The sequence below is a fragment of the Orcinus orca genome, chromosome 13 (genome assembly GCF_937001465.1).
Source record: "Orcinus orca chromosome 13, mOrcOrc1.1, whole genome shotgun sequence".
In the NCBI taxonomy this organism is placed as follows: Eukaryota; Metazoa; Chordata; class Mammalia; order Artiodactyla; family Delphinidae; genus Orcinus; species Orcinus orca.
Window position 1 is genome coordinate 85,906,137 of NC_064571.1, and position 12,271 is coordinate 85,918,407.

Sequence of the window (12,271 nt, forward strand, 5' to 3'; positions counted from 1 at the left end):
TCTTAGTTCCCTAACCAGGGATCAAACCCATGCCCCCTGCAATGGAAGCACGGAGTCCTAACCACTGGACTGCCAGGGAAGTCCCTCAGTTTACCTCTTATATGTGTGTTTCCTTCATCTTCTTTTAACACTGAGCAATTAGTAGTAGAATAAAATGTCACCATAGCTGGTAATTCAATGGCTATCTTGGAGATAAGGATGAGATCTTTAATCACTAAGAAAGTTTACTCTGTTTGTAATAACCACATTTTCTCCATCTAAATCAGGATGGTTCTTCTAGGGTGATGAATGACTTTCCTAAGTGACCTACTGCTTCCAGGGCCCAATGGAAGAAGGCAGTGGTTTTATTTTTGAGAGTGAGACTTTTAAAATAAGAGAAGTTTGTAAGCTGTGGGTTCCCTTTGTGCCAAACTCAGAAGGAGAGCACGGGTTTCTGGCTTTTCAGTCTCCTTACCTTCCCACACGAAGACACCGCAAACAAGGAATCAGGACCAAAAGAGTCCGGCATCACATACACAGCCGGGCTAACCCTTCCTCTGCTGGCAGCCTAAGAAGGCACTTACTTCTCAAAAGAGTTGAACTGAGGGACTTCCTTGGTGGCCCAGCGGTTAAGACTTCATCTTCCAGTGCAGCGGGTGTGGGTTTGATCCCCGTTCAGGGAACTGAGATCCCACGTGCCTTGCAGCCAAAACAAAACAAAACAAAACAAAAACAAAGAAACAAAACCCATAAAACAGAAGTAATAATGTAACAAATTCAATAGACAAAAAAAAAAAAAAAAAAAGGTTCATGTCATGAGACCTCAAATCTGAAAAATAATCATTTCTCCCTTCTGGACCACTTGGCATGGGCTAGTCACTCTTAGGTGTTCTACAAGAATGAACTCATGTAATCCTCACAACAGATTTAGGACAAGGACACTGTGATCATCTTCATTTTACAGATGGGGAATCTGAGGCATGAGGAGGTTACAAATTGCTCAGGGTCACAGACTGGTAAATGCCAGGGCTGGGCTCCGAGGCCTGGCAGCCTGGCTGCTGGGTGATGTGCAGACTTCCCATCTCCGTTCTGAACAAGGCAAAATACTCGAAAATGGAGGAGACCATCCCACAGTAATGATGCTAGGGTGTTTTGTGGTCAAAACCAACATGGAACTAGATGACACTCTGTGTTTTGGTTTAAAACAACTTTAAATGTTGTTATAAGAGCATAACAGAATGGTTATGCTGAGAGGTGAGTTTTGAGACCCAGAATTTTTATGAGCTTTTTAAGGCTCCAAAGATAAGAATCCTTAAGAACTAATCATGAAATGAGAAACACAGCCAGTAAGAATATACTCCTTTCCTATTGATTAGAATAGATTTTATTTATATTTTAGATAGTTCTTATATGCATGTGATACAACATTCAAAGCTACGAATAGAATACCATGAAAAGTGAGTCTCTTCCATTTCTGACTCCCATTCACCGAATTCCCTTCCTCAGAAGCAACCACAATTAGGTCTTGTGTACCCTTCTAGTGATAGCCTATGTGTATATAAGCCTATGTGTCTGTATAGTTTATTTTTGGCAGGGAGTGAGGCACAAATCGTAACTTACTATTTATAAATAGTTCAGGACTTTGCTATTTTTACTTAAGACTGTAGACTTTGCTATTTTTACTTCAGGCTGTATGCTGGAATTCAATATGAACTTGGTCCAAAGTAGTACACTGAATCTTATCAAACTAGTCATTATTTATAAAAGCAATGATTTTTCTACATAAAATTTGCATCCTACAAAATTATCTTATTCATGATAGTTTCTCAATGATTCCTTTTTATTTTCCAAATTAGAGGTCAGAAAATCTGAATTCCTCTTTCAAATTTTTATACTTCATTTGTATTTCTTTTATCAAATTGGATGGGCTACTACTGCTAGAACAATGTCAACAGCTGTGGTAACGGACATTCTTTTCTTTTTCTTGACTGAATTGGAAGCTACTAGCTTTTCTCCATTAAACATATTGCTAACTTTTGGGATACACACACAAACTAAATATACATACACACATACTTAATTGACATTCTTTCAATAGATGTTATATCTTTATATCATGTTGAGGAATCATCCATCTTTTCCTATGTTTAAGAATACTTATTAAAAATAGATGTTAATGTATATAAAATGCTTCTTTATCTTACACGGAGATGATTATTTGTTTTTTTCTTTTGATATACTCATACGATGGCTTGTGAAAATTAACAATAAATTTTAACCATTCTTGCATTTTGAGATCAATGTTACTTGGTTGTTGTATATTTTTCTTTTAATATTTGGTTTGGGATTTTGAATTGCTATTCAGAAATGAGACTTTTCCATGTCCTCTTTGTTTTTATTGTTGTTGTTGCTCTTAATCAATGTTATGCTAGCTTGAAGGAAAAAAAATGGATTGCCAGCCTCCGTTATTCTTCCATGATCTAGAATAGTTTGAAAGAACACTGGAGTGAATCTGTTTCTTAAGGGTTTGGTAGATGTCCATTATCAAATAATTGAAGCTCACTGCTTTTGGGGGATGTTAGCACTTAAACAATTCTTTCTACTTCCTCTATAGTAATTGATCTAATTTGAATTCTTAATTTTTTTTGATGTGAATTTTAGTGATTTATATTTTCCAGGAAATATTTCAACTCAGATTCTTAATTAGAGCCACATAGAAAACTGGTCTTGTATGATTCCTAAAATGTCTGCCCTTATTATTTCTTATAGTGTTTGTTTGTGGTTTCTTATTTGTTAAAATTAAGCTAATTAATAGCTGACTTATTTATTTACTTATTTAAGCACCTGTATTTATCATGACTATCATTTTTCAGTTTTCTAATTAATCAGTTTCACATTTTATGTTTGCCAATTCCTTCCCTCTCATTCTTGGCTTTATCTATGTTCTTTCACCTTTCATTGGATGATCTATTCATGTATTTTTGTCTTTTTCTGTTTATTAACGTATCTAAGCAATTCTATGCCTTTTTTTCCTGAGCCCTGCTGTAAATGTAAACCATAGGTTCTGCTCTATAGCTTTTAAAATGATTGCTGTTTTCTAGTTATAATAAAATTCCAGCTTTGATTTCTTCTTTGACTATGAATTGAAATTGTTTAAGTTTCCAAGTGGTTAGGACTTGTTTGTTTGTGTGTTTTTGTTTCATTGTTAATTTCTAGTTTGTTCATTGTGGTCAGGGCATTTGGTTTCATTATGTCTACTTTGGGGAATTACTTGATTTTTTTTTTTTGGGCCTAATTATCTTGGTATGTGTATGCATATTTCTTCCAATAGTTTCCAAGGTTTGCATTTTTGTGCTCATGTTCTTTATATTATTTTAGAATATACTTAATCCTCTATTTCTTCAATGTATCTATTGACCCTGTCAATTTTTCCTTGGACATATCTTTTGAGTCTGCATACTAAAGCCTTTTATTTCTGGAAAGTTTTCTTAACATGTCATTTAAATATATGTATTTAACCCTGTTCCATCCTGGGGACACCAATTAGGCATATGCTGGATCTCTTGATCTGTCTTATTTATCTTTCATTTTCTTCCTAGCCCTTCCTAATTCTTTGTTTATTTTAATTTTATTTTGATTGTGCTTCTCTGTCTCTTGATTGCTGTGTCTTTTGCTAGGTTTTCGGTAGTTTCTTTACTCTTCAGAGCTGCTGTCAAAGTGGCCTTCATTTCTGTGATGGCTTCATTTTTCTCTCCTACATCTTTTCTGAGCTCTATTAACTTGTTTTATCTCCTATTCTTTGAAAACCATGGATTCCCTGAGCTCCTGTATCTGCTTTGACATCATGTTTTGTCAAGGTGGTTGCTTTTTAGTTTTTTAAAATATGAGTTGATATGTTGTAGGTCACAATTTCAAGCTTCCCCTTAGTAACATTTTTCTGGTCAGTGTTTGTCTTTTCTTTGTTTTACTGGATCTTTACTTCCTTTTCATGCAGTATTTTAAAAAAATGATCTGGGTGTTGGATCCTTTTTGGTCATTAGTTATATTTGAAAGAGGCAAATTCTTTCTGGTCCAGCTAATTTCAAAGTGACACAATGGAGAGCAGGACCATGTATCATACAGCAGGAGTGACTACCTAACATAGACGCTTAGCAGAGTTCTTCAGAGGACACAAGGCCTTATGTTTAAGAGTATTCTTTCCAGCCTTTACTTTCAAAATCACCTGACATGTTCAGAGGCAACTCTGCCCTGAATAATGCTGGGTTTCTCTTCTGCTTCCTGCTTCACTGATGGACAGCTTCCTGCAGATATGGTGGACCTGACTGATTTCCCATCCAGCCCACCACATCCTGCTTTCCTTTTGAGTTTTGTACGAATCTCAGTCCATGGAAACTTCCCACTTCCCACCTCTGCCTGCTGTCCTCAAGACAGGAGGTGAGCTTGACCCTTAGGCTTGCCACTTTCTTTGGGACCTTTACCCTCTCAGCCTTGTCTACAGTCTACAGCCATGGAATCCTCTCTCCTGTTTGACCATTACTGAATTTCACTTCCATTCCTTATACAGCATGGTTTGGGGCTTCCTATGCCTCTGAGTTTTGTTAAAACTTGCAGGTTGATTTTGCAAGAAGGTTGAAATATCTTCTTTACACTTCTGTATTAAAACTGGAGGTCTCCATCATGTTTGAAAAATATTTGTGTTTTAAATACAGAGAAATTCAAATTTTGGAAAGCGTTTTGTACTGTAACATGTGTAATATTTTAGGATTCTCTCTTGGCAGATATTTCCTAGCAATTCAAGAATTTTGTTAAATACATAGTTTTGTACGGCTTATAAATTTAACTTAGATTATCAGATAAAATGTTTTGATATGAAGAAATAATGATGTGATTTATGAATTCTTATACTCAAATAGTTATAGTTTATATTCTATATAAATACCATTTTGGTAGATTTTGCATGAAAATCTCTTACAAATTTTCAGTTTCTAAGAAAATTGATGCCACATGCTGAAATCCTCAAAATGCTGTCTGTTGTAAAACATACACATTTATATTAAAAAGAATCATCATTTCCCTTTGCATGATTCAAACATTAAGTCCTGTTCTCATCACTCTTTTGTACCATCAGGTGGTGCTAAATATGTCATCGTCTGATGATTACATTTTCAGGAACGTTCTCTATGCATAGTTAATGAAGTCAGAACCTTTGAGTAGATTGACATGATTATTACATCAAAATTAAAAATAGCATGATTAGAAAGTACAACAGCTTAATATAATTACATAAACTATAGAGGATGCTAAGTATCAACAGCATTTTTAGTGTTTCAACATGAATCTCATCATATGTGAAAGTGAATTCATGGCCTTTTGTAAGGAATGGCTCGGGCGTATCCTATCCATGTTTAACAGAGAAGTTATGTAACTTTCCTTCAATATCATTTCACCCCTTTGTTCTTTGGTAAGTGAAAATTTGCTTAGTTTATTTGTCTAACATCAGCATATCTGATTTCTCCATGTCATATTTGATTGGGGTTTATTGCATTAATCTCGACCCTGGGATGAAAAATCGTTTCTATAATTTGCTTAACTGCAGAACCTGGAGGAGGAACTCCACATAACCGTGACCTCAACACATTCTTTTTCTTACATTTACTTTTCTGCTCATTATGGAGGTAGAAACATAATAGACCTTCCAGAGGGGAGCGGGTGACTTTTAGTGACTCTTGATTGAATTTCAGAGGCCAGACATTATACTGAATAGTTTGCATTTAGCAGCAACATAATTACTAAATTTCTTTAGCAAGGGAAAAAAAGAGAGAGAGGTCATATGTTACTGATTTCCAAATCCCTGGGGAGCGCTTGCAGTTATTCAATGTTGTATGCTTTTTAAAACAGATTTTCTGCTTAAAAACAAATATTCACTTCCTATATTTCAAAACTACAGTATCACCATGAATGCAAGTATTTGGTGATTCTCCATTATCTCATATTTAGTAAGTGTTTTTTTTTATTATTTTATTTTTTTTTACATCTTTATTGGAGTATAATTGCTTTCCAATGGTGTGTTAGTTTCTGCTTTATAACAAAGTGAATCAGTTATACATATACATAGGTTCCCATATCTCTTCCCTCTTGCGCCTCCCTCCCTCCCACCCTCCCTATCCCACCCCTCTAGGTGGTCACAAAGCACCGAACTGATCTCCCTGTGCTATGCAGCTGCTTCCCACTAGCTATCTATTTTACGTTTGGTAGTGTATATATGTCTATGCCACTCTCTTGCTTTGTCACAGCTTACCCTTCCCCCTCCCCACGTCCTCAAGTCCATTCTCTAGTAGGTCTGTGTCTTTATTCCTGTCTTACCCCTAGGTTTTTCATGACATTTTTATTTTTTCTTAAATTCCATATATATGTGTTAGCATACGGTATTTGTTTTTCTCTTTCTGACTTCACTCTGTATGAAAGACTCTAGGTCCATCCACCTCATTACAAATAGCTCAATTTCATTTCTTTTTATGGCTGAGTAATATTCCATTGTATATATGTGCCACATCTTCTTTATCCATTGTTCATCATCGGATGAATGGATAAAGTAAGTGTTTTTTAAATCATTAAAACTTTCATAGCTTCTCTGTTTAACCATCATCAGGCTACGCAGTGGAGAGCTGGATGTGGAAAGCACAGATGCAGGGATATGGTTACCTGAGCTAGGTAAAAGTCAGTTTAGGGGCCAGAGGTCAGAAGAACAGGGACGTTATGCACAGGCAGCTCACACACAGAAAGGATGGGATGAGACTCAACTAGGATTTCATATCCTCTCCCTGGCACTCCCCAGGCCATCCTTAATTATCGTAATTATCACAATCATGACAAAGACCCAGAAGAATAGCCTACTATGATTAGTTAACTGCCTGACACACCTCCATGACGCATTTTCCCCCTAGAGTTTTTGGCTGTGTATCCCTTGCTTACCTCTTCATAGGACAGAAATTTTATAAAATTATTTTCTGTCTAGTGAGTAGAAAGAGAATCCAGTCTTTCTCCTGGTGTAAATGATGGATACTTGTTTCAGATTATTGGCGGTTTAGGGAGGGCTCTTTCAGCTGTGGGACTCCATGCTGGTGGTGACACTTTCTGCAGAGCTGCTTCCCGGAATGGCCTGGGAGAAGGGCAGCCTCACACTTCCAGGTGTGGGCTAGTGCACGACTACCTTAGCAGCTCCGTCAGGTCCTTGCACCCCTGGTCCCCAAGCTCAAGAGCTGTTGGTGGTCAGCTGGCCCTTCCGACTGGGCTGTGATAGCCCCAAGCACAGAGCAAGATCCGCAGGACAGATGGCTGCTGTTCGGTTCCTTCCTGATGGTCAGACCTGGGGCCTGGATGCACAGTTTGGGCCAGTTTGTTGGCAGTGGGCTGGCCAGTGTGGCCACAGGGCTGCCACCTGAAGCTTCGGTCCATCCCCGCGACCATCCCTAGGGCAGAGAGGGAGGCCTGCAGGCTGGGGTTGAGCTGCGTTCTTCCAGGGAGGGGCTGAAGGTGCTGCTTCCTCCCACGTCTGGGAAGAGAGCATGTGGGGCCTCGGAAGGGCACTGGCAAGTGATGGGCCCTGAAGCTTAGGCTGCGTAAGCAGATGGCATCTGCTTGGAGAGCATCGTTGGCTGTCATGACCCTCCCTGAAGGTGGAGATGGATGTGGGATTTTTTTCTTTCCCAAGCTCATAATATGGAACAGCTATGAGACGTGTAAGTGTGTAGCTGAGCTTCTGTCTCATGGTAACGGCTCAATGGCTGGCAGCTATTATGGCTATTAGGAAATTACCATCTGCTTTAATCCTTATCCTGTGAGTTTTCTCTGAGCTGAGCGCCCCAGAGTCTGCTCATGCTGGGAGGACTCAACAGGCTGAGCACCAGCTTTGACCGGGGCTCTCCCGGCCCTGTCATTGACACCCTTTGCTGGAACACCTTGAGTAGAAGTGTGGATCCTGCCTGGTGAACAGCGTGTGAATTACCCTTCAATGTCATGACCTGGACTGTCCATCCTCTCTGTAAGCACTGACTCAGTGGGTCCTCTGGGGAGCACTGTGCTGGGTCCAGTGGAGGATACAGGAGAAGATACAGGGCTCTTGCCCTAATCGATTACCCCAGAATCAAGTGAGTTCAACACATCATTAATGTAGATGCTTTGATTGCAAGACAGAAATTCTCTTCTGTAGCTTAAGCCAAAGAAGGGAGTTTATTGATTCATGCAGTTGAAAAGTTTAGGGTTGGGCCACTTGGCTTACATGAGTAGACCTGGAGAAATGGGTTAAGAAACCATCAGGACCTTGTGTCTCCCAGCCTGTGGCTTCGTGCTCAGCTGCATGTTCTCCACACAGTGGGTTCAGGCAATTTCAGCTTTACGGCCCCAGATCCAATAAAACAGAGAAAAGAAAACTGCAGTGTCCTAGTTTCCTCCCCTATTCTGGAGGCTGATGTTCTGGTTCTAACTGGCCTGTACGGGTCACACTGTCCCTCTATCCAGTTGCTGTGCCAGAGTGACAGAATGGTCCAATGGCCCAGGCCTGAGCACTCCGTCCACCCTGGGAGTCGGGCTGCTTGCCAGTCCAACCCTCGCCATTTGGCTTGAGAGTGGATGGGGGGGACCCCTAAGAGTAAGCTTGGTCCTTCCCCAAAGTGGAGGCTTAAGTAGGCAAATACTGTAAACACAATAAAACAATGTAAGATTTAACTGTCTTAGAACTCAACTGCTGCTACTGCAGCATTCTACATAAATGATAGATTTGGTCACAGTTCTTAGCAAGTGATCAAAAAATGCTTCCTGATTTGATCAGCCACCAGATAAAAGAGTTCTGGCCACAAACACTGGTGTATCCTTGTCACCGAGCAGGCTACTTAGCATGTACAGGTGTTTCTTAAGTATGTGTTGAGTGACTTTGCTATAGGATTTCCAGGAAGGAAGAGAGCATATCAAGACTGATTGCTTTAACTTGGTTAACTGGGAGGCTGAGATGATACACTTTTGGGGTCGCAGCTATATTTTTGTGAAACTGCAATGCTGCCTTTTTCTCCTGCATTTAGAAGTTTTCCCATGGAAACGTGAGTGGAGCCATAGGTTTGTGGCCTCTGATAACAGGCTGGCAATTTTACGAACATTTGTCAAACCTATTCATTTATGCTGTGATGGGAGTGCTTACCTTTTCTTGTATTTTTAGGCTTTTTTTCACCTTGCAGTGGAGGCCATGGCAGATGGATTTCAACATTTGTTCCCTGATGCAAACAGTCCTGGTGTGTTCCTGTCTATAAACACATCTTCACCCTCGAGTGCTGCGTGGGAAGCCGAGAGGCAGATAGTTTAAAGTTGCAGAATTGGGGCTTCCTCTTTGGGGCTCCCACCCTCGTGCTCTGCCCTGATCTTTCTTACACTGCCGGGCATGTGTATGTTATCTGGACTGTTCGCCTCTCCAGCTAGGCAGGAGCCCTGTCACACAGATACCTGGGTCACCGGCACACGGCACCAGCACATAGTAAGTGCTCAAGAAAATACATAGCGACTGAAAGAATGAGTGGGGCTATTTTGAGGGATATTGCCTTTCAAAGGCAGGGACGGATAGTAGTTGTTTGGGGAAAAATTCTATTGAAAACGAAGGCAGCACATCTAAGGTTATGCTAGATGGTACACACAGAAGGTTCTACTTACTGAGCATTTATTACTGAGTACTTAGGCCACAGGAGTCCCAGGAGAGTGTAGAATCAGACACTCTGGTTGAGGCACTCAGGATATATTCAGGAAGGCGGTAGAGAAAAATGCAAAGCAGCATGTCCTCTATCCCACAGAAATGATGCACGTGGGTTCTCTCTACACTTTTTAAGAGCTTCTGTGGAGATGGGGACAGTGAACTGTCAGTGGTCTGTTAGTCAGGATTCTTCCAGGGCAATGACAGGACACCTAATCAAAGCAGGCTTGGAATAAAAGAAAGGATTGGGGAGGGCTTTATTAGCTCAATTAACAGAAATGACCTGGGAGTTCGGGCCTGGAGAGCCTGGGGCTGGCACGGTGTCATCGGGGGACCCCTTTGATCTGTGTTCTGGCTCTGGTTTCCTCTGGGCCTTTGCTTCAGGCTGTCACAACATAGCCCCACACTTACATCCACGTGGGTCTTGCTTAAGCTGGGGCTCTCTTTTCCGATGGCTCCAGCAAATGTCCAGGCTTAATTCTGGTCCTCTCCAGTCGTCTCTGCACCAAGCAAGGCTCTGTGTCTGAGCCTGTTCCACATACTAACTCCCCGACCAGTGGTGGATCAGAAATTCCACCTGTCAGGGAAGTGCATTAGGTAAATAATGATACATAAACAAACCGTGAGTGAGGGAATCCATGGCAGGATCAATTATGGATTGGGGGAGATCCAAGGACATAGCGTAGAGAGGAAAGTGCCTCTGGCTTCTGTGGGTGTGAAACCCTCTCACTTGCGGCCCCAAAGGAAGTCCAAGCACGGGCTCAGAGATGCGTTGCCCATGTGGTCCCCATGTGCACAGTCTGGTCTGCTTACAATAGAGCCATACCCACTTTTTTTTTCACTGAGCAGGTGCAATGTCCGCTTAAGGCTGAAGCTACTGGACCTTTCTTGCCCCTGGATGCCTGAGGGCAGGAGTGGGCTCTGGGCATGGGAGGGGACAAGTGAGGTTGCTTAAGCCCTGAGGGGAGACAAAGCCTTGCCTTTGTCCCTGTCTACATGGTTTGGACAGGCTTGCCCTTCCACGTGTTAGAATCCAGGATCTGAGGTTGGGAAGGTGAAGTTCAACGGAGATTTCAAAAATGCGTGTTGCTTCGAATGGCCTGCAGGCCCTTCACTGATGGGTTCTCTGGTCCCTGGTGTACAGCGTGTCACCTGTAACACCCGACCCTTACCATTAAGATCTGACTCAACATCTGAGGGTCAGAATATAAGCAGCGCTCTGCCCCGTCGGGTCCTGCAGGCTGCTTCCTGCCGAGGTGGCCGGGATCCAGCCCTTGGCCGGCAGCTGGTCTTGCCGGTAGTGAACTTGCACAACTGCCCCATGTGGAATGCTGATCACATAGACACCCCCTCTTCTCCATCTCCTGCCTTCGCTCTCCTTTCTTCTGGAAGTATTTTCAATGAAAATACTATGTGATATACAGAAATTAGCAGAGTGTTGTATCAAAGTGCGGATACCCCATACGTCATACTATCACCAGTGGTGGTGGAGTCTCCTTTAATTATCTGTCAGCTTTCAGATTGAGCTGAAACAAATTTTTATTATTAGCCAGCTTCCCAAGTCAGTACCTGGGAGTTGCCCTGAAGTCTGTCTTCCCCTTGAGCTCTGGCCAGTCAATCACCAAGTCTAATCAATTTCGCATCCTTCAGATCTCTTGAATTGCTTCTTGCGTGGCTTTCTTATTCAAATCACCTAATTGTCTCTCTGCCTTCAGTTCTGCTTACCATCCCATGCATTTTCCACACTTGCACCTGCGTGATATCACTGAAACCCCATCCGTCTACCACCTTTGCTGGTCTCCCCTATCTTAGGGGACACCTGCAGACCCCCGGGAACTGGTCTCCACCTCCTTCTGCAGTCCTAGCTCTCACCTGCTCCTGGCTCTGGATCCTCTGAGAAGAAAGGGGATGGTTTTTTGGCCAAAGGTCACCAGAAAGACCCTGATCTTTGGACCTTCTGGATTTCTTCCTTTGCTAGCTCCCAGGTTCAGGGCCAGCTTGGGATCAAAGGCTGCCTGACGTCTACTGCTTTCTGGATGGACGGGCAGGAGAAGCTTTGCTGCTAACAGCCTACATTTGCAGAGAACCGATCTTCTGGGCTTTTCCCCAGGAGCCACCATGAGGCCATGTGTCTCTCTCCTCACCCTGATTTCTTTCACCTGCCTGCAGAGTTCTGCATTTGCTCTTACACTGGCACCCTCAGTTTTACCCCATTGACTTAAACAGGGCAACACAAGTGGCACAGTCCCTGGTAGAGCTGGAGTCAATGTCACGACCAGTTTCTGTTCAGCCCAACTTCCCGATCTGTTATACATTCTCCTGCCCATCTTTATGTCCTCCATAAACATAAGCTGTGACCGTATTTATGCCCATCTGAGTTATTGACCAAGATCTGGATACTGGTTGTGCTGGGGACAGACCTCTTGTGCCTCAGAGAAGACTTTGCTCTGACTTAACAGAAATCTTTTAATTGGCTCGGCACTCATGGGTTCAGTTTTGCAGCCAGCTACTCCTATGTTTCTTTTCTTTCCAAGGAAAACACAAGAGATTATGTCAAATTAA